The sequence below is a fragment of the Dipodomys spectabilis genome, unplaced genomic scaffold, assembly GCF_019054845.1.
Source record: "Dipodomys spectabilis isolate Male_0828 unplaced genomic scaffold, ASM1905484v1 ptg000043l, whole genome shotgun sequence".
NCBI classification, from domain to species: domain Eukaryota; kingdom Metazoa; phylum Chordata; class Mammalia; order Rodentia; family Heteromyidae; genus Dipodomys; species Dipodomys spectabilis.
Window position 1 is genome coordinate 25,319,921 of NW_024870720.1, and position 20,337 is coordinate 25,340,257.

The 20,337-nt window shown below is 39.6% G+C and overlaps 1 protein-coding gene across 1 annotated transcript in view; it reads right to left on the reverse strand.

Annotated features, from left to right (window-relative positions):
- LOC122106621 (UDP-glucuronosyltransferase 2B17-like) overlaps window positions 1-20,337 on the reverse strand; it is an 86,570-nt gene that overhangs the window by 25,604 nt on the left and 40,629 nt on the right. The gene's annotated exons all lie outside the window — the stretch shown is intronic.

The window sequence follows — 20,337 nt, forward strand, 5'->3', positions numbered from 1 at the left end:
CTCTGTCTGGGGGTTTATAGGCCATGGGAATTTTCTTTATCCACTCCAAGTCTTCTTGGGAGTACTGAGGCTCAGGGGGCAAAGCTCATGGCCCTGGGTCTACTGGAGTCAGTACTTCCGCTCTGGGCTGGAGGGCCGCCTCCTTAGATGCCTGATTGGCCAAGTTATTTCCTTTGGTTATAGAATCAGTTTCCTTTTGATGGCCAGGGCAGTGCATAGTGGCAATATTTGCTGGTTTCCGTATGGCCTGGATGAGGCTTAAAATTCCCTCAGCTGTCAGCAGCCCCCTCTCTTGGTAAATGGCTCCATGGACATGCACAGTGGCAAAAGCATACCGACTGTCCATGTACATGTTTTGTCTCTTCCCTTTTCCCATTTGTAGGGCTTTTGTTAGTGCCACTAGTTCTGCTCTTTGTGCAGACGTTCCCTGGGGGAGTGCTTCTGCCCACACTATCTCAGTGTCCATGTTGACTGCTGTGCCTGCATACCTTTTTCCATCTTGAATGAAACTGCTGCTGTCTGTGAACCAGGTATGCTCAGCATGCGATAGTGGCGAGTCCAAGTCTGGCCTCTTTTCCTTGGCTAGGTCTCTCTTTTCACGCTCTATTTCACGTTCTCTGTCCTTCCTTTCCTGTCTTTGCTCCTCTGTCTCTCTCTTATTGTAAACATTTTCCACCGCAGCTACTAGATCCTTAATACACTTTTCACCAAATCTGTCTAGAGCCTGCAACTTTCGCTTTATGTGCAGCTTGATTTATATAGGCAAACATAATCATCTGAGCCGACTCCTGGGTCTCAAGATCATACGGGGTATATTGACTAAAAGCTTCCATGAGCCGCTCAAGATATGCTGCTGGACTTTCACTTCCTCCCTGTCTTACATCATAAACCTTGGCCATATTAATAGGTTGGCAAGCCGCTGCCTTGAGACCTGCCAACAGAGCCTGGCAGTAGACGAGGAGTCGCTCCCTACCTTCAACCATATTGTAGTCCCATGTTGGTCGGATCTCAGGAAAATAGGCAGCAATAAGGGCAGGATCTGTGATGGGCGCTCCTGTGGGGCCAGGGATATGTTTCCAGGCTGCCTCTAGGATATGGTTTCTCTCTTCGGTGGTAAAAGGACCTGTAAAAGCTAACTGCAATCATCCCAAGTGGGCTGAGGAGTAAAGAGAATAGTTTCAAGCAAACGAATTAAATCTTGGGGTTTCTCAGAAAAGGGCCTTTTGGGTGTGCCAATTGTATAGATCACTGGTAGAAAATGGCCAATATTGGATTTGCTGTTGACCATCTGCATCCACAGGACCTATGGAGCATAAGGGAAAAACAGCTGCATTAGAATGGGGGTTGATACCATGGCGCCATCGAGTGACTGGCCCCTCAGAAACTTTAAGGGCAGGTGCTGAGGATTCTATAGCTCTCTCCTCCTCTTGATCATTCATTCTCAGGTTGTGCAAAAGGAACCTGGGAAGGGGAGTATAGGGGAGGACACATTTCTTCTTCCAAGTTATCTCCCTGAAAAACCTGGGGGTACAATTTCAATTCCTCTTTATTAGTTTCTTTTTGTAAGTCTAGGGGGCTAGATGAAGTGGTGCCCGTGGTTTCCAGTCCGACCCATCAGTCGTTCAGTCCAAAAAACAATAAACAGTACAAACAAAACACACGCAGGCCTGATAGTTACGGAAAAAAAAGATGAAGTGGAGATCTCCCAAATTGGTCTGCTGACTCCTGTAATGGGACACCCATGCCCCACAGCAGAAGGAGCAGACCCACAGTGGGCGAGTTGGGCCTTGGTTAGGAGTCCCTCTTGGTCAGTTCCAGTCCAACACCGAACCGACCTCCACCCCACAATTCACACGGTGGGGTTCCAAGGACCCCCCACTCCACAAGAGGATCTGGGACGTCTCCCAGTTCCTCCAGGGTTGTTGTGCAAGCTCGTCCGCTTTGACAACCCTTTATGAATTGGAGTGGCTGTCCTCACAAAGGAAAACGAAAGTAAAACAGACTAATGACAGGACAAGACAAATTAACAAAGACAGCGCTGTTTTTCCTTTGGTGTCTGAGGTCTTGGGGGTCTTTGGGGTGATCCTGGACAAGCCCCCACTAATATGTTATGCCAAGGTCGCAGAACCCCCACCAAGAAGACCACCGAGAGTCAGACTCTATAGCTGTTTTATTTAAATGGGCTACAGCTCGGGCCCTGTTCTATACTCTGACACAGTGGAGCCCAGGAGGAGAGCCCCCAACTAAGGATTTACAGGACTTATAAAGGCACACAACCAGGTGTTTTAGCACCACGTGTTGCTCTGTTCTGAAACAAGCAACAAATGGTCACTGCCTCAAGTACTCTAACCTTTCAAAGTGAGTTGGCGTAGTAAAGTATGAAATTGTCAATCTTACTGCGAAAGATGGAAAAATAGCTTTACACTCTAGTGAACTAATGAGACTGACTTTCACAGCCCTAGTTATCATGCTGAATTAAATGTAGGAAAGTAATTTCCTCTTTCTCTTTAAAAGTTTGTTTGGCTGTCCAAGAGATGACTACCCAAATGAATATTCAGTGAAGGAAAAATGATCACTTGAGAATGTACAAAAAATGCCTTTCACCTTTCCAAGCCGGAATTGCATAAAGAGGTTAGCTGGGTGGCCTAGTTTTAGATAGGTGGCCTGTTGAGACTCTCCAGAATTTGTGAAAACAAGAAAAATTCTGGGGCTAGTAATGTGGCTTAGTGGTAGAGTGCTTGCTAGCATATGTGAAGCCCTGGGTTCGATTCCTCAGTACCCCATAAGCAGGAAAAGCCAGAAGTGGCGCTGTGGCTCTAGTGGTAGAACACTAGCCTTGAGCAAAAGAAGCTCAGGGAAAGTGCCCAGGCCCTGAGTTCAATCCCCAGGACTAGTAATAAAAGAAGAAAAAAAAGAAAAATCCCATAGTAACTATTTTTAATAACAAGAAGGATGAGTACTCTTATCGTACAACACAAAAGACTTCCTTTAAGTATTTATTCTGGCTAAGTATATCTCAATGAAGACTCAAGCACCAATAATTCCTCTTGTTCATACTATGAGATTTTATTGTACTATAAAATGTGTTACTGTAAACCTTGCCAGGTAATTTTCAAGAATATTATAGCTTTCTTTTTTGTAGTTTTCTAACTCTATAAGCCTCTTATCCCCATTTATTCTACTTCTTACCTTCCAATTGCCTTTGCTATTATTTGGTTTTTCAATGGTTAAGTGGACATAAGAATCTCATGGACTCTCCCATCTTATCTGTTCTTGAACAATAATGCTCAGATTTCAGCCTCCCAAGTAGATAGCTTCCTGGGAAGAAATTCCCTATCATCAAGACAGAAGCAAGATGGTTGAATAAAGGTGCTTTACTCCACAACAAAGGAATAAAGCCCAGACAAAGCACAGTGATTTTCTTGGAGTTTGAAGCAGAGTCGCAGTGTACAAGGAGGACAGGAAGAGGAGAACTCAGGATTGAACTCTGGCATTATAAAATAAAGGGAGTAAGAACACAGACTATTCACTTTCCCATCTTTCAACATGGAACATGAGCCAAAAGACCCTTCCTCTAGTGGAGGAGAGTAAACAGGACTCCCCAACAATTGCCACTCAGAATCCTATTCCTGCTATTTGCTGCTGAGGAAGCCTGCTGTCCTCATAAGCCATGAGCCTAATTTGGGACACTAATTTAGCAGACAAATGCATTGCCATGGAGAAAAAGTCCATCCCTCCTTGTGCCCTTGCCCCTCACCACCTCCCAAAGCACTTGTTGCAGAGTGCCACATTTAGAATCCCCTCAAGGGGCCAGCAAAGCTGCTAGGCAGCAGCCCCAAGAGCTCAAGTGGCCCTGCACTTTTCCTGGGAAGCCGCAACCTGAGCAGTACCAACTGCAGAGGCCTCTAGAAAACAACTGAAATCCTGCTAACCCTAACACTGCTAACCAGATATCTGCTCAGCTTCACTGCCCACTTTACCCATAGGCCAGGCAAGCTGACTTCAATGCCCAAACAACTTCCACTTGCCACTGGAAACTTGCCAAGAAGCCAATGCTGCGACGGACCAGCTCGGCCAGGGCACTGGGACCGATGGGACAGGGATCTCGGGATAGGTGGGCAAGGAGTCGGCGAAGTGACAAACAGACACAGACTCAAAAGAGTTGCATCTGAGTGTATCTTTATTGAGAAGAATTAACATTTTATACAGTGTGTGATTGTGACATAGATTCTTTATTTAAGCATGTAATCAATTTTTAAGAAAAGCAAAGCATTGATGGATTACATGAAAATTGATGACTATCCAACCAACTGCTTAAGCTAAATGGTGTGAAACAAGTCTAGCATATTGTTTAATAGAATATGTCATCTATTCAGCCTTTTGATATTTAATAATTAATAAGCCTAAGACAGGGCTGTACTTATATTGTAATCTTTTATTTTTTCCATATATTTTTAAATCCCTTTGAAACCATCCTAAAAACCACTTCCAGGTTGAATCAGGCATTCTCCATTTTCTATTATTTTAATCCCAATATTTGTTTACACAAATTTCTAATTGTTATTTTAAACTATCTTATTGTTGTTTTAATAATAAACACCATAATGGTCTAGATCTACCTAATCTTTGCATAAAATCTAATGAGTTCCAAATACCCTTTTTCCTTTTACATTAATCCATCTATTTTCATCTTTATAAGCTCCTGTATAAGGCAATGGTTCATCGGTCAGTTCAGGAAATGTGATGTCAGTAACTTTATATTTTGTGAGAAACCACCATCTATCCCTATAACGTAAGCTGGACTAAACTTAATCATAACTGTTGGGGGAATCTTTCTTTTCCTTTTATTATCAGGGGTCCCTTTTTTAAGAACTCTCTGAGCTTCCTTCTAGCTTACTTTAATTCATTAATTCTGCCTGTTGTAACATATCTGGAAATTTTAAGTTTCTATACTCACTATGCATGAGCCACAAAACTGCTTGTGAAGTTGTAGGTGTTTCTGGAGGCAGATGATAGATTGATTGGGGCATTGCCCACATTTTATCTTTGGTCCCAGTCTTTATTATTTAGAGAAGCCGTCTCTATTGGACTGGAAAGAAACAACATGCTCTGTTCACGGATCAATAGAAAAATAGCCAAACGAAAATAAAGGCAAAAAATGTACAGCCAAGAAGAATATAGTAAGAATAAAGGTAGAGACAATAAAGGTGCAACAAAGTGTATGGGAAGCCTTGAACCAATACCCCCTTCCTGCAGGCATGCTTCCTTGAAGCTCTTTGTCTAATGCAATCTCTCACCCAGGCTCCACAGGACATGGTGTGGCACAATGCTGAACTGGTTATCAAATACTGGCCATTTGAAGTAGGCAGGTGACTCTGCCCCTCTCTTCATGCTATCCACAACAGCAAACCTCTGAGCCTGAGTGAGCGAGCCTGTTGAAGTTCTCATGAAGCAGCCAAGTGGCATCGCATATCCTGATGTGACCCAGGAAGATATATTCTCACAATGCACAGCTTACTTGATCAGGCCTAGGAAGCAAATATTGGCCCCTCTCACTCATTTTCAGCCCCAGGAAGAAGCTGGGAAGCTGATTAAGTGCAGTTTAGATGCTTGAAGCAACTATGTTAACCCAGAGCTCAGCTGCAATATTATGTCCTATACCTACAAAAGAAGCCACTGAGACACCCAGAGCTCACAGTCATTGCCTACAGTTGCTAATCTGAGTTGACACTACATGAACACCCAACACCAACACCACCATTGTCATTAAAGCAGATACATCTGATGTGGCCAATTCCCAAAGATATAACAATGAAGTATTTTACTATGGAAATGATCCTATATAATGGCTTTACAATTAATCTTCCACGTGCAGAAATGCCAATGTAGGGACACAAGATACATGTAAAAAAGAGAAGATTCTGTGATCATTCAAAGGGAACACAGTACGTTCTTGGAAAAAAATTTAAAGAAATCTTAATGAAATTAATGAGTGGCTAAAAACTGTTCAGAATAATAAATGTAAAGAAACTCAGTGAGATATAGATGTTTAGAAGGCTTAATGGAACTTTAATGGGTTTGAACAAAATTTATGCTTGCCAAGGCACATGAGAATATAGTCAAATAAAAGAAAAGACCAGCAAATGATCATAAAATCAAAACAAGCTGTATTATAACAACATTTCAATATATTAAGGACATGTTTTTGTGTATGATACTCAGCAGTAACTTTACATCAGAGAAGACAGGGGTTGATATATTCAAATTCCTGAAAAGCTCATACCAAACCTGAGAAATCTGTCTCTGTCTCTATATATCTATACATGCATGCGTGTGTGCATGTGTGTATATATATTCCCTTATAAATTAAGAAGAATAAAGTATTGTTCAAACTAGCAAAAATGATATGAACTAACTACCAATAAACAAATCCTACAAATAATGCTTAAAAAAATCTTATCTTGAAAGAAAAGTATGATAGCTACCTTCATATCGACACAGACACAGAAGAATAAAGTAAAATATACAAAAGAAAAAAAGGAGAATCATCATAACATGATCATTACAAAAACTAAGCAATCCCAAGAAAGAAAAGTAAGAGAAGCAGAAACACCTTGAATGCAATGGTAATCTTCCTTACTGAAAAACCTACACACTGCTTAGGTTAACAACAAATATAATACAATACACAATGTCAGCTGTAAGAACCCATATGGAGTGAAAGTGAAGAAGTAATGAAAGGTGTACACAGAAATTTATAACAGAAGAAAATAAGAGTATTTACACTAATGAAGACAAAATAGACAGTAGGTTGTTGGGTCTTCGTCTGTCTCACGAAAGACGGACAGGGTCCAAGGAAAGGTAAGTGCAGTGCTCTCCCGTTCCCCAGCCTCCCTCAGCCTGGGAGACAATCAGACACAGCAGCGAGCCAAATCAAGCAGGAAGAAAACTTGTTTATTAACAGAAAGCAGCCATTTTTAAAGCCGAAAAGAGCGGGTGGCATGTCAGGGGAGGAAGAGGAACCAATTACTATCAAGGTCGCACCATGAAAGCACCTAAGCTTTCATGGGCTGGTTACACACTGAACGTAAGGCAAATTGGCCTCAGTCCACTCTACTCCCTCTCAGTGCCATCTTTGCTGCTCATGTGCCCTACAGTAGGTAAAAATCCATGAAACACTACAAAGGAGGTCATTTCATAATGATAAATGGATCAGTGCAAACAAAAGAGAAATGCTAATTCTCAATATATAGCCCCAATCCAACCACTCTATGAATAAAACATTATTAACCTAATACCACTATACTGATACTAAATAAAGCTTAGGAGACTAAGCATCCAAATTTATTAACGGACAGATAATGCAGCCAAAAAATCAACAAAGAAATATGAGAATTAAATTATACAACAGAGGAAGCTGAACTAGCAAAAGATAACACATTCATTTACGGGTGCCATCATGAACATTCCTTTCATTAGCATAAGAAAAATTCTCTATGATAAGCTAACTGGCAGATACAAAACAAATATGAAAAATCATCAATAAAATATATTTTCTTAACCACACAGGAAAAAATTAGAAATTTAAAAACAGAAAAATTTGAAAGTACCCATAACAGAGAAATGAAAGAAAATTTCTTGAGCAAAGGATTTCACAATTAAGGAACCTAAGGTGAAATTAACATATTCTTGATTCACATGCAGTGAAATGGAGCAAACATAGACATAGAGGGAACTTAACATGAAGGAGGAACTAGAAGAGGGAGTTTAAAAAATACACTACAAAATGCCAATCAGGAAACTAGAAAAGAATGCACCAAGCAAACCTCAAATGAATAAAAGCAAGAAACAGCAATGACCAGAAACAAAATAACTTACAGACTGAAAGATATAGGGTTAATAAAAAGTTAGCTCATTTAAAAAATATACTTCAGAAACCATTATCTGGACTGATGAGGAAACAAGAGGGGAGACCCAAGTGAAGAAATCAAGATGAAAGGGAAAATATTCCAACACATGCCGCATGGTCATGGCTTGAGAAGACACAGGGTTAATTCTTGAGAACTTTGGCACAATTCAGCAGTGGAGTTAGCTGGTCCTAGTCTTCTCTTTGTTTGGTATCTCTACCATATGTTATTGGTCTTGTCCATGTTTCCCACATATTTAGAAACCAATTTAGTAGGTTATCTGTCCAGAAATAGATCTAGTTGTTTTACATTTTCCTACTGATTGCTGAGAAGTTGTTTCTGATAATCCCTCTAGCTGCATTTCTGAAGTATCAGTTGAGGTATATATGCCATTGAAAATGACTTTGGTTGCTATAGTGATGGTTAATCTGGCAAAAAATATTCTCCATTTTGCTGTGTGCCATATTTTATGCATAAGTTCATAAATTATCAATTCAGAGACCTTTCAGTATTGACTCCAGTATCCAAAAGCACAGAGTTCATGTGATAAGTCTGTCAATGCCATGGTTTTTCTCAAAGTTTCAGTTCTCCATTAAGAAAGACATGCCATAGTGAGAACATGGGAAGGCAGCCAGGTTCCACACTGGTGCCAGTGTGAATTGGAAATGGCTTTTAAACTAACTTTACTAAAGTGTGATGTTGTAAATGGACCCTAGGAGCAAGGGAAATGTATACCTGTTCCTTTGCTTTGTTCGCTTAACACTCCCAGTGGAAAAGATTCTGCTCTATTCAGTGTTTACCTCCATCAAACCTGCACTGCAGTAGTGACTTTGTTTGGGCCCCACCTTTGGTGGATATTTGTTTTACCTACTTCATAGAACCAGAAAATATATCATTAATTGATGTGGCAAAGCACTATTTATTAAACTTCTTGACTATCTTTGGAAGTTTAGAATCCATCTAGCAAGCTCTGGCAGCCCCAGGAGTGGCTTTCTTCACTAGGTAAACAGAGACAGAGGCTGCCCCTCCCTTCTGCAGCCTGGACAATCAATTGAAATTCAGTAAACATAAACCCTGAGAATGGCTCCAGGCTGGACTCTGTGCCTGAGAGTGTCTCACAAGCCAGCCCCTCAGGAAAAAGCTGCTGTTTGCTGAAAGACCTCAACTCTACCCAGAACCTTAGCCTTATCACTGCATCTTCAAACTAGAGGAAACAGCCATCTTCCTCTTTTGAGATATTCAAAGCAGATCTCCCTCCCATAGAACTAGGCTGGGAGGAGGATCACAAAATCCTGGGTAAAGCAGAGCATTTTTCTGTTTGCTCAAACAAACTGACTTAAGAAACCAACCAGGCCACAGGAAAATCAAACACCACAAGCTGACCAGAGACTCCAACAAGAGACTGGTTATGGACACAAGGGAGAAACAAGATCTTCCCATCCCCCACAAAAAAATCAAAGAACTCTCTTTTGGTACCTTTTATAAATTTTTTTTAACTTTTTAAAATTTTTAACTTAAAAAATTGTTTTCTATTAACTTTTTTTTTCTTCTTATAATTTTTATTTTAGGGGTATATGTGTGTGTGCTTTTTTCTTTCTTTGTATTTTTCTTTTTTTTGTTTAGCTCTACTGACCTTTTTCATCTATTTTGTTCTTTCTTTCTCATTCTTTTCACTTTTTCTTCTCTTTCGTTCTTTTTGTGACTTAATTGCTGTTCTGCTCATCTTCAAATATACCCATAGTCGATTATTAGACCTTATCCTCCATTGTGTACACACTTAATCCAGAAATGTATTACTCAATTCAAAACGTCTTAGACTTAAATTCCTTAAGAGCAGTACTACTTCTTTATATCTATATAATATTTTAAACATTTTTAAGTTTTTCACATCTCCTTTCTATCCCTCCCCTTCACTTAGCCTATCCCTGTTCTTCTCTGAATAGTACATTTTTAAATTTGCATAATTTTAAGTGTTTCATTTTTTAAATTTTTAATTTTTGCTTTTCTATTTTTTTCTTGTCTCTTCTTTTTCTCTCTCTTTTTTTCTCTCTCTATTATCATTCTACCCAACCTATTTCTTTTTTTTTTTAATTTTATTTTATTTTATTGGAGACCATACTGTACAGAGGGGTTACAATTACATGGGCAGGAAAATGCATACATTTCTTACCAAGCATTGCAGCCTCCTCCTTTGTTTACCCTTCACCTCCCTTCCCAGCCTCCCCCCTCCCCCCCACCCAATCATACCCCCCTTCCCCGCCCCACCACCAACATTGTAAAGCTGGTTTTGACATGACATTTTGTAATTCTCATTGTTGCAACAGGTCCACCTGAATCCTTAAACGACTTGTTTGTCCCCGTCTCCTCCACATGTTATACTGACATCAAATATAGTGAAAGCGGGGGTTACACTGTGGGGGAGGGACATACAAAGCAACAAGGAAATAATATTATAAATGCGTTAGAAACACATGCATGAAAGAAACAAAAACATTAAAATACATATTTGAGGGTTCGTTTTCCTAACATCACATTCTCTGACTTTTTCCTCTTGACTCATACCTATACTAGATATTGCAAATAAGGGAAACCATGGGACCTATGTTTCTTTGGGCCTGGCTTACTTCACTTAATATAATTTTTTCCAAGCCTGTCCATTTCCTAACAAATGGGGCAATGTCATTCTTCCTGATGGAGGCATAGAATTCCATTGTGTATATATACCACATCTTCTTGATCCATTCATCTACTGAGGGGCATCTGGGTTGGTTCCATATCTCAGCTATGGTAAATAATGCTGCAATAAACATAGTTGTGCTGGTAGCTTTAGTGTGGCCTTGTTTGTGATCATTTGGGTAAATGCCCAAAAGTGGGATTGTTGGGTCATTGGGGAGCTCTATGTGGTGTCTTTTGAGGAACCTCCATACTGCTTTCCAAAGTGGTTGAACAAGTTTACATTCCCACCAACAATGAAGTAAGGTTCCTTTCTGTCCACATCCCCTCCAGCATCTGTTGTTAGAGTTCTTGATTTTTGCTGTCCTAACTGGAGTGAGGTGATATCTCAATGTTGTTTTGATTTACATTTCTTTTATGGCTAGGGATGTTGAACATTTCTTCATGTGTCTATTGGCCATCCTTCTTTCTTCTTCAGAGAAGCTTCTCTTTAAGTCTTTCGCCCACTTACTTATTGGGCAGTCGTTTCTTTGAGGATTTGTTGTTGGGTGGTTTAATTTTTTGAGTTCCAAGTATATTTTAGATATGAGACCCTTGTCCGTTGTATGGCTAGTAAAGATCTTCTCCCAATCCGTGGGCTTTCTATTGATCTTGCTAGCTATGTCATTTGCCCTGCAGAAGCTCTGCAACCTTATACAATCCCATTTGTCCAACCTTTCTTTGATTTGTTTTGTTTCCAGGTCTCTATTCAGAAAATTTCGGCCTGAGCCAAGGAGACCCAGGGTTTCTCCTATTCCATCCTGTAATGTTTTCAGAGTGTCTGCTTTGAGTTCAAGGTCTTTGATCCATTTGGAGTTGATTCTGGTGCAGGGTGATATATAAGGATTTAGCTTTAGTTTTCTACATGTAGTTAACCAGTTTTGCCAGCACCATTTACTGAAGAGGCTGTCTGTCTTCCATTCTATTGTTTTAGCTCCCTTATCGAAGATTAGATGGCTATAGGTCTGTAGGGTCATTTCTGGGTTTTCAATTCTATTCCATTGGTCCTGAGGTCTGTTCTTATGCCAATACCAAGCTGTTTTGATTACTATGGCTTTATAGTAGAGTTTGAAATTTGGTACTGATATTCCTCCAGCAGTGTTCTTTCCGTTGAGGAGCGTTTTTGCTATTCGGGGTCTTTTATTGTTCCATATGAATTTTTGGATTGCCTCTTCTATTTCCTTGAAGATGAGGGTGGAATTTTGATAGGTATTGCGTTGAATTTGTAGATAGCCTTGGGAAGTATTGCCATTTTCACAATGTTAATCTTTCCAATCCGGGAGCATGGGAGGTTTTGCCATTTTTTAAGTTCTGTGTTGATTTCCTTTTTCAAGATTTTAAAGTTTTCATCATAGAGGTCCTTCACTTCTTTAGTTAAGTTAATTCCTAGGTATTTTATTTTTTGTGGGGCTATTACAAATGGAGTTGCTTTCCTAATTTCAGCCACACTTTTCTCATTGTTGGCATACAGAAAAGCCATCGATTTTTGGGGGTTAATTTTATAACCTGCTACTTTGCCAAAGTTTTGAATCAGCTTGAGTAATTTGGGAGTGGAGTCTATGGGATTCTTTAAATACAAGATCATGTCATCTGCAAAGAGGGAGAGTTTTATTTCTTCTTTCCCTATTTGGATCCCCTTTTTGTCTGCATCTTGTCTTATTGCTGTAGCTAGGCATTCTAATACTAGATTGAAGAGAAGTGGAGAGAGTGGGCATCCTTGTCTTATTCCTGAGTTAAGAGGAAATGGCTTTAGTTTTTCACCATTGAGTATAATGCTGGCTGTAGGTTTGTCATATACAGCCTTTATTGTATTGAGGAATGTTCCATGGATTCCTAATTTTTCCAAAACCATCATCAGGAAGGGGTGTTGGATCTTTCGAATGCTTTTCTGCGTCTATTGAGATAACCATGTGGTTCTTATTCTTGCTCCTGTTGATGTGATGAATAATATTAATTGATTTGTGTATATTGAACCAGATTTGCATCCCTGAAATGAATCCTGTTTGATCGTGGTGTATGATTTTTTGGATGAATTGTTGAAGTCGGTTGGCCAAAATTTTGTTGAGAAGTTTTGCATCAATGTTCATCAAAGAAATGGGTCTATAGTTCTCTTTCTTTGATGAGTCCTTGCCTGGTTTTGGGATGAGGGTTATGATGGCTTCATAGAATGTGTTCGGTAGTGAGCTTTCTCTTTCAATTTCATTGAAGAGTTGGAGGAGAATTGGTGTGAGCTCTGTTTGAAGGCCTTGTAAAATTCCGCTGTAAAACCATCTGGTCCTGGACTTTTCTTAGCTGGGAGGTCTCTTATTGCTGTTTCTATTTCAATGCTTGATATGGGCCTGTTAAGATAGTTTAACTCATCTTGGTTTAGATTTGGCATGTCAATATTTGCTAGGAAGAGGTCCATTTCTGTCAAGTTCTCAAACTTATTAGCATAAAGTTTTGAGAAGTATTCCCTTATAATGTTCTGAATCTTCGTTGTTTCCGTGGTGATGTTTCCATTCTCATCTCTGAGTTTATTAATTTGGGTGTGTTCTCTTCTTTTTCTGATAAGATTTGCTAAGGGTCTGTCAATTTTGTTAAGTTTTTCAAAGAACCAACTCTTTGTTTTGTTGATTCTTTCTATAGTTTTTTTGGATTCTAATTCATTTAATTCTGATTTAATTTTGATTATTTCTTTCCATCTACTGGATTGGGGTTTATCTTGCTGCTCTTTTTCAAGGAGGTTTAGATGCGTCATTAAATTGCTAGTTTCAGATCTCTCCAATTTGTTGATGTAGGAGCTCAGAGCTATAAACTTGCCTCTGAGTACTGCCTTTGCTGTGTCCCAGAGGAGCTGGTATTTTGTGTGTTCATTTTTGTTGAATAGCATGAACATTTGAATTTCCTTTCTAATCTCTTCCATGACCCACTCATGATTCAGCAGTGTGTTGTTCAGCCTCCATGTGATACCAGACTTTCTTTGGTGGCTTTTGGTGTTGAGTTCTAATTTTATTCCCTGGTGGTCAGAGAGAATGCAAGGTATAACTTCAATGTTTCTGAATTTAGACAAGTTTGCTTTGTGGCCTAAAATGTGGTCTATTTTAGAAAACGTTCCATGTGCTGCTGAGAAAAACGTGTATTCTGATGCTGCTGGGTGAAATGTTCGGTAAATGTCTGTTAAGTCTAGTTGATCTATGCAGCTGTTTAGATCTGTGGTTTCTCTGTTGAGTTTTTGCCGAGTTGATCTATCTAGTGGGGAGAGTGGTGTGTTAAAATCCCCAACAATTAATGTCTTTGGATCTATATGGGATTTGAGGGAAAGTAGTGTTTCTTTGATAAATTTGGGTGCTCCATTGTTTGGTGAATAGATATTTAGAATTGTAATATCCTCCTGAAGGAGAGATCCTTTAATTAGTATGTAGTGACCTTCTTTATCTCTTTTCACGAATTTTAATTTGAAGTCTATTTTATCTGATATTAGGATTGCAACTCCCGCCTGTTTATGCGGTCCGTTTGCTTGGTAGATTTTGTTCCAGCCTTTAACATTGAAAATGTGTTTGTTTTTACGGGCAAGATGTGACTCCAGCAGGCAGCAGATAGAAGGGTCTTGTTTTTTAATCCAACTAGACAGTCTGTGTCGCTTAATTGGAGAGTTCAGTCCATTAACATTAAGAGATAGGACTGAGAGGTATTTGGGAGTTCCTGCCATGTTATCTACCTTCTTGGGGGCTGCGAAAACTGGGTTCTTCCTATGGTTCTTGGATTCTCAGTTTGGGTGCAGTTTCTTGGCCTTTATTGCGGTCTTGTTGGTTTTCTATGTGTAGGACATCTTTAAGAATCTTTTGTAGGGCTGGTTTGGTGGAGATGTATTGTTTCAATTTTTCTTTGCTATGGAAGGTTTTTATTTGGCCTTCGGTTATGAAGGAGAGTTTAGCTGGGTACAGTATTCTTGGTTGATAGTTTGTTGTTTGTTTTTAGGGCATGGCATACATCATTCCAGGCTCTTCTTGCTTTGATTGTCTCTGCTGAGAAATCTGAGGTGATTCTAATTGGTTTCCCTTTATAAGTGATTACCCTTTTCTCTCTGACAGCTTTAAGGATCTTTTCCTTGTTCTGAGTTGATCCTGTGTGGATTATAATGTGGCGGTGGGATGTCCTATTCTGGTCTGGTCTATTTGGGGTTCTAAAGGCTTCTTGTATCTGGACAGGCCTATCTTTTTGCATGTTTGGGAAGTTCTCTGCTAGGATCCTGTTAAACAAATTTCCTAGACCATTAACTTCTGTTTCTAGGTGCTCCTCTACACCCATTATCCTTAGATTAGGCCTTCTGATGGTGTCTTCCAGGTGTTGGATAGATCTATCATATTTCTTGGACTTGTCTTGGATGGTTGTATGTTCTTTCTCTATAATATCTAGGCTGTCTTCAATCCCTGAGATTCGATCTTCTGCATGGTCTAACCTGCTGTCAAGACTCTCTACTTTGTTTTTTATCTCTTTTCCTTCTAGTTGGTCAGCTTTGATGGCTTCAAGTTCTTTGTTGAAGCTCTGTTTTAGGTCTTGTATGAATTTCTTTACTTCCTTAATTTGGTGTTCAGTGTTTGTCCTCAAATCACTTAGTTGATTGGTTATGGTTTCTTTGGGCTCCCATTCCTTCTGTTGGGTTCCATTTAGCATTCCCTTTGTGGTCTCCCTGACTTCCTTCAGCTCTTTGTTAATGGATTCCATGAATGCCTTTAGTGATCTTTGTGTGTTCTCTACCTGGTCTCTCAATTCCTGTATTACTCTTTGATTAGCTTCCTCCCGTTCGTGGGATTCCTGCAGATCTCTTTGAGTGTTCTCAGCCTGCTCACGCCATTCCTCCCTTTCTCTTTGAGTATTCTCAAGTTGTTCATGCAAATCCTGTATCAGTTTTTGAGTAGCTTCCTCACGCTTATGATATTCCTGTATAAACTTCTGGGATGCCTCCTCTCTCTCCCTGTCACGCTCATACAGAGTCCTTTGTACATTGTCAAACTTTTCATTTATCATGTTTGCCAGCAGTGTTTGTAGAGCTGTTTGGGAACTCTCCTCTGGATTATTCATTATCTGTTCTAACCCCTGATTATCAAGATTGGGAATTGAGATACCCGAATTTGCCATTTTTCTTGTGTTTTTCCGGCTTACTCTGCCCATTTGAGATGAGGATAGCACCAGTTTTGTGCTAGAACACTATCTTAAGGCAACCATCAACCAAAGTTTGCATTTGTACAGTCAATAGTCTACAGATACAATCTAGTTCAACAGATACATCTATTCGACATCAAACAACTATATGTTAAAGGGCTTCGAACCGCTGAGAATAATTTGGAAAACCAGAAATTATTAGGGTTAGGGAGAGATGTGGGTAAAAAATAGGAATAGATTAGTGTGGGGAGGCACAGGGAGAGTTAACTATATCCTAATCACAGTGCAGGAAATAGGTTGGGTAGGATGCAAGTAGAGAGAGAGAGAAAAAGAAGAAAGGGAAAGGGGAATGAAAAGAGACCAGAAAGAAAAATAGAAACGTAAAAATTAATGTTATTTTAGAGATTAAAAGACCATCTATTTATAGAGGAATATGAATATGTTGAGAGAAAGGGAGGGACATAGAGGAGATGTGAAAAACTTTAAAAAAATGCTTAAAATATTATATAGGTATAAAGAGTTAGTACTGCTATTAATGAATTTAAGTCTCAGAGGTTTTGAATTGAGTAATAAGTTTGTGGATTAAGTGTGTACACAATGGGGGATAGGGTCTACTGGTTAACTACGGGTTTATCTGAGGATGTGCAGGACAAGAGTTAAGTCACATAAAGAAGAACAAAGACGAAAAGATGGAAAAGATAGGAAAGTGAGAAGAAAAGATCAGAAGTTCAGTAGAGCTAGAAAAAAAACAAAAAGATAATTAAGAATGAAAGAAAAAGAGAAAGAAGACAAGAAAAGAAAGGAAAACACACATTCACGTATTCCTAAAATAAAAATTATAAGAGGAGAAAAGAAAATAAAAAAAACATTTACTGGAAAACAATTATTTTTTCAGAAGAGGCAAAAATTAAAGATTAATAAAAGTTTTAGAAAAGGAAAAAAAATTTTTTATATATATAAGGTAACAAAAAATGAAAAAAAAAAACAAAACAAAAAAAAAAGAAAACAAGAAAAGAAGAAGAAAAAAAGAAAGTTCTTCGATTTTTTTTGGGGGGGGGGGGAGGGGTGGGAAGAGTCCTGTGTCTCCCTTTAGTCTGTAAGCAGAGTCTGGTTGGAGTCTCTGGTCAGCTTGAGGTCCTGTGGCTTGATTGGTTTCTTAAGTCAGTTTGTTGGAACAGGCAGAAAAATGCTCTGCTTTACCCAAGATTTTGAGATCCCCCTCCCAGGTTAGTTTACTGGGAGGGTGATCTGCTTTGAGAATCACAAAAGAGGGGGATGCAGTGATGAGGCTAGGTTCTGGGTAGAGTTGAGGCCTTTCAACAAACAGTAGCTTTTCCGTGGGTCTATTTTGTGAAAAAAACTCACAGCACCCAGCCTGGAGCCATTCTCAGGGTTTCTGTTTTTCAATTGATTGTGGTGGCTGCTAGAGGGAGGGGCAGCCTCTGGTTCTGGTTACCCGGTGAGGAGAGCCACTCCAATGGCTGGCGCCTGAGCTGGGTGACTTTTCCCTGGATGGAACTGAGTCTGTGAGGTCACTTCGCCGTTAAGTTCTTGTGACCTGCTAAATGACTCGTTTTATTCCAAGGCCTGAGCTGGAGCTAGCCGCTCCTCCGAGCTTTGTCAGTATCCAAGATGGAGATCACCGGTGCTGGGTGGGGGGAGGGGTGGCCTTCCCTCCTCTGCTCCCTGGGAAGGAGTGAGGAAGTGGGGCTTCTACTCACGCCGAGTCTTGGATCCTGGGTCGTCTCTGGTCTGCAAAGTGCAGGATGAAGTTGTCCGCTCCTTGTCGGTTCTTGCTGGTGTTGAGTAGAATCTGCTCGCCCACTGCGTCTGGCTCCTTCGTCCCGGACTCTCTGTGTGAGCGCTCAGGTATGGCCGCGGCTGCGGTCCCCGCTGCGACCCTGCCGCCGCAGCAGCAGCTGCTCAGATGTGTCTGCTTGGCTTCCCCTCTCTTGACTAACTCTCTGTCCTGTGATGGCACACTTGGTGTGATTCTCTGGCTTGGGACTGTTCACTGGAACTCTGAAACTGTTTTCTATGCAAGAGCTTGTTCAGATTCCAGATTCTCCTCCGCCATCTTCCCGGAACTCACATAGGATTCTTTTTGTAGCTAAAGGTAAATCAAATTAATATAAATATATCATATGAACTAGAAAATATAGATATTGAAGTTTTCTACAGATGATTCTATAAAAATTTTGAGAGAAAAGGAATGCTTTTCTTCTGCTGTATTTTTAGACATGGTAGTATGAAAGGTAAGAACTTCTTAATGGCCCTGGATTTAACCATTTAGAAAAATCTTGTTAAAGTCGTTATGTCGAAAAACAAACTTTACAACTTTGGTAGGGAGTGGGGTGTTATGTGGAGGTGGGAGAGATGGAAAGGGGTAGAAAGGGGAAAAAAAGGAGGAGGCAAAAAGACTTGATAAGAAATGTACTGATTATCTTGCCCATGTAAGTGTATCTCCTCTGTATAGTATTTTCCCAATATAAAAAAAAGAGAAATCCTGTTAACACAAGAATTTCTGAAGACAAAAGTAGAATCATTGAAAAAAATCAACAGCAATATAAAAGCTTAATTATTAATGCATCTGTTGTTCAAAGTTTAGAATTGTGTCATAATTTAGAGATTGATAGATAATTTAATCAAGAAGTTTTTTCTCATGAAGGCCCTCTTTATCATTTATTGGGGTTAATTATTATTTAACCACAAAAGATCCTTGCCTCCTTTTTTATTGTTCTGGTCTTAGGGCTTGAAGTCAGCGCCTTCACACTGTCCTTGAGCTTTCTTTGCTCAGGGGAAGAACTCTACCACTTGAGCCACAGATCCAGTTCTGGCTCTTTGAATGTTAAGTTGAGATCAGAGTCTGAGGGACTGTTCTTCCTGGCTTGATGTCAAACCACAATTCTCAGATCTCAGCTCTGGAATCACAGCTAGAATCACAGGCATCAGCCATTGGCTATCAACTTGCCTTCCTTTTATTTCTTGACCCTTTCACTTACTTGTTCCATTATTACTCTATGACTTGCCTTTTCCTTTTATGAACCTTTTTGAAAGGTCTCAGTTTTTATTTGTTTGCTGTTATACAATGAAAAGTTAAGAAATGGAAAAATAGAAATAATTGAATTCTTCTTGAATTATGAGAAGTAACGTACTCATATTTAGAATAATTTTAATTATTCATCTTTTCAGATAGACTCTCAAAGACATTTGCTAACATTGCTGTGATTTTTATTGTTAGTATTTGTAAGGTCCATTCCAGGATGGCGAACAGACCTCGCCCAGTACCTGCGTTACCTAGGCAACTGGGACACTGGCAGAGGTCACATCCGCATCTGCTGAGGTCATATCTTAACCTGATTTGGCCACACCTTTCTCCCACCTGATCCCCCTTCCCTTTACCTGGGCACACCCTTCCCTGCCCCCTACCCTATATAAGGCCTAATCCAGGGCCAGATGCGCTCTCTCTTTTGCCAGCCAAATGGAGTGCCAACCTTGCCTGGTCCCAGCAGGTCTACTGAATAAACCTACCCCTTACCTGAATACCACGTGGGTGCTGGTGCTGTTCTTACTCGGCTACCTCTTTTTAAAAACCTAACAGTATTAGGATGTTAGACCCAATAAGAGGGTGCTCTAGTTTCTTTGAGGCATTACAGGTACATGGGATTTGTGTTGAAACGATTCTTTCCAGTATGTAAGGTGAAAATGGGCATGTGTAGAGAATGATTATTAAGGGTAATTCCAAGGTGTTATAGAAGGAAAGTATTGCAATGGCAAGTAAAGTGACTTGTATCCCTATTATTTAAAAAAAACCTCACTGATATGGGTGAGCTTCTGCCAGGACTAGTGGTGATCCTTTTTGTAATACAGCACACAAAAAATAAATAAGTGCATCAAAAAATGAGTGAAATGTGTGTTACATCCTAAGATCTAGCATGTGCTATCTAGTTAAGAAATCTTTGCATCTCTCAGTATCAACATTGTATTCGTTCAAAATTTAATAAGAACAATATGTGAGAGGTATATTTTTATAGCAAATAAAAATACAAAAATACACTGCCTTTCAAAACAAAGGAAGATAAAATATGGCTCAGAAACTATATGTTATGGTGCTCAATATCTGTAGGAAAATGGAAGTCAGAGCTAAATGCTGATGGCTCCTGCCTGTAAACTTGTCTACCCCAGGAGGCTAGGTCCTGACAGTCACAGCTCAAAACTGGAAATGGTAGAAACGTCTCTAGATTTACCTTCAAATAACCAGCAAAGAATAAAGTCAAAGTCATAGCTTAAGTCATAGAATGCCCTTTAGAAAGCTAAACATCTGAAAAAATTAAGCTCTGAGTTCACACCCAGTACCACCGCAAAAAGATGAAAGTAACACAGCCTTTACAATGTGTCTGCTATACTATTATATCCAATACAATTAAAATACACTGCATTGTTTTTACAATTTTGGTGAAGGGGGAGAATTATACACTGAATATTACTGAGTATAAGAGGAAATTGATAATAGTATAAATGAAATTAATCTATTTATTGAAATAATTTGAATAACACATCATTCTTGCTCCAG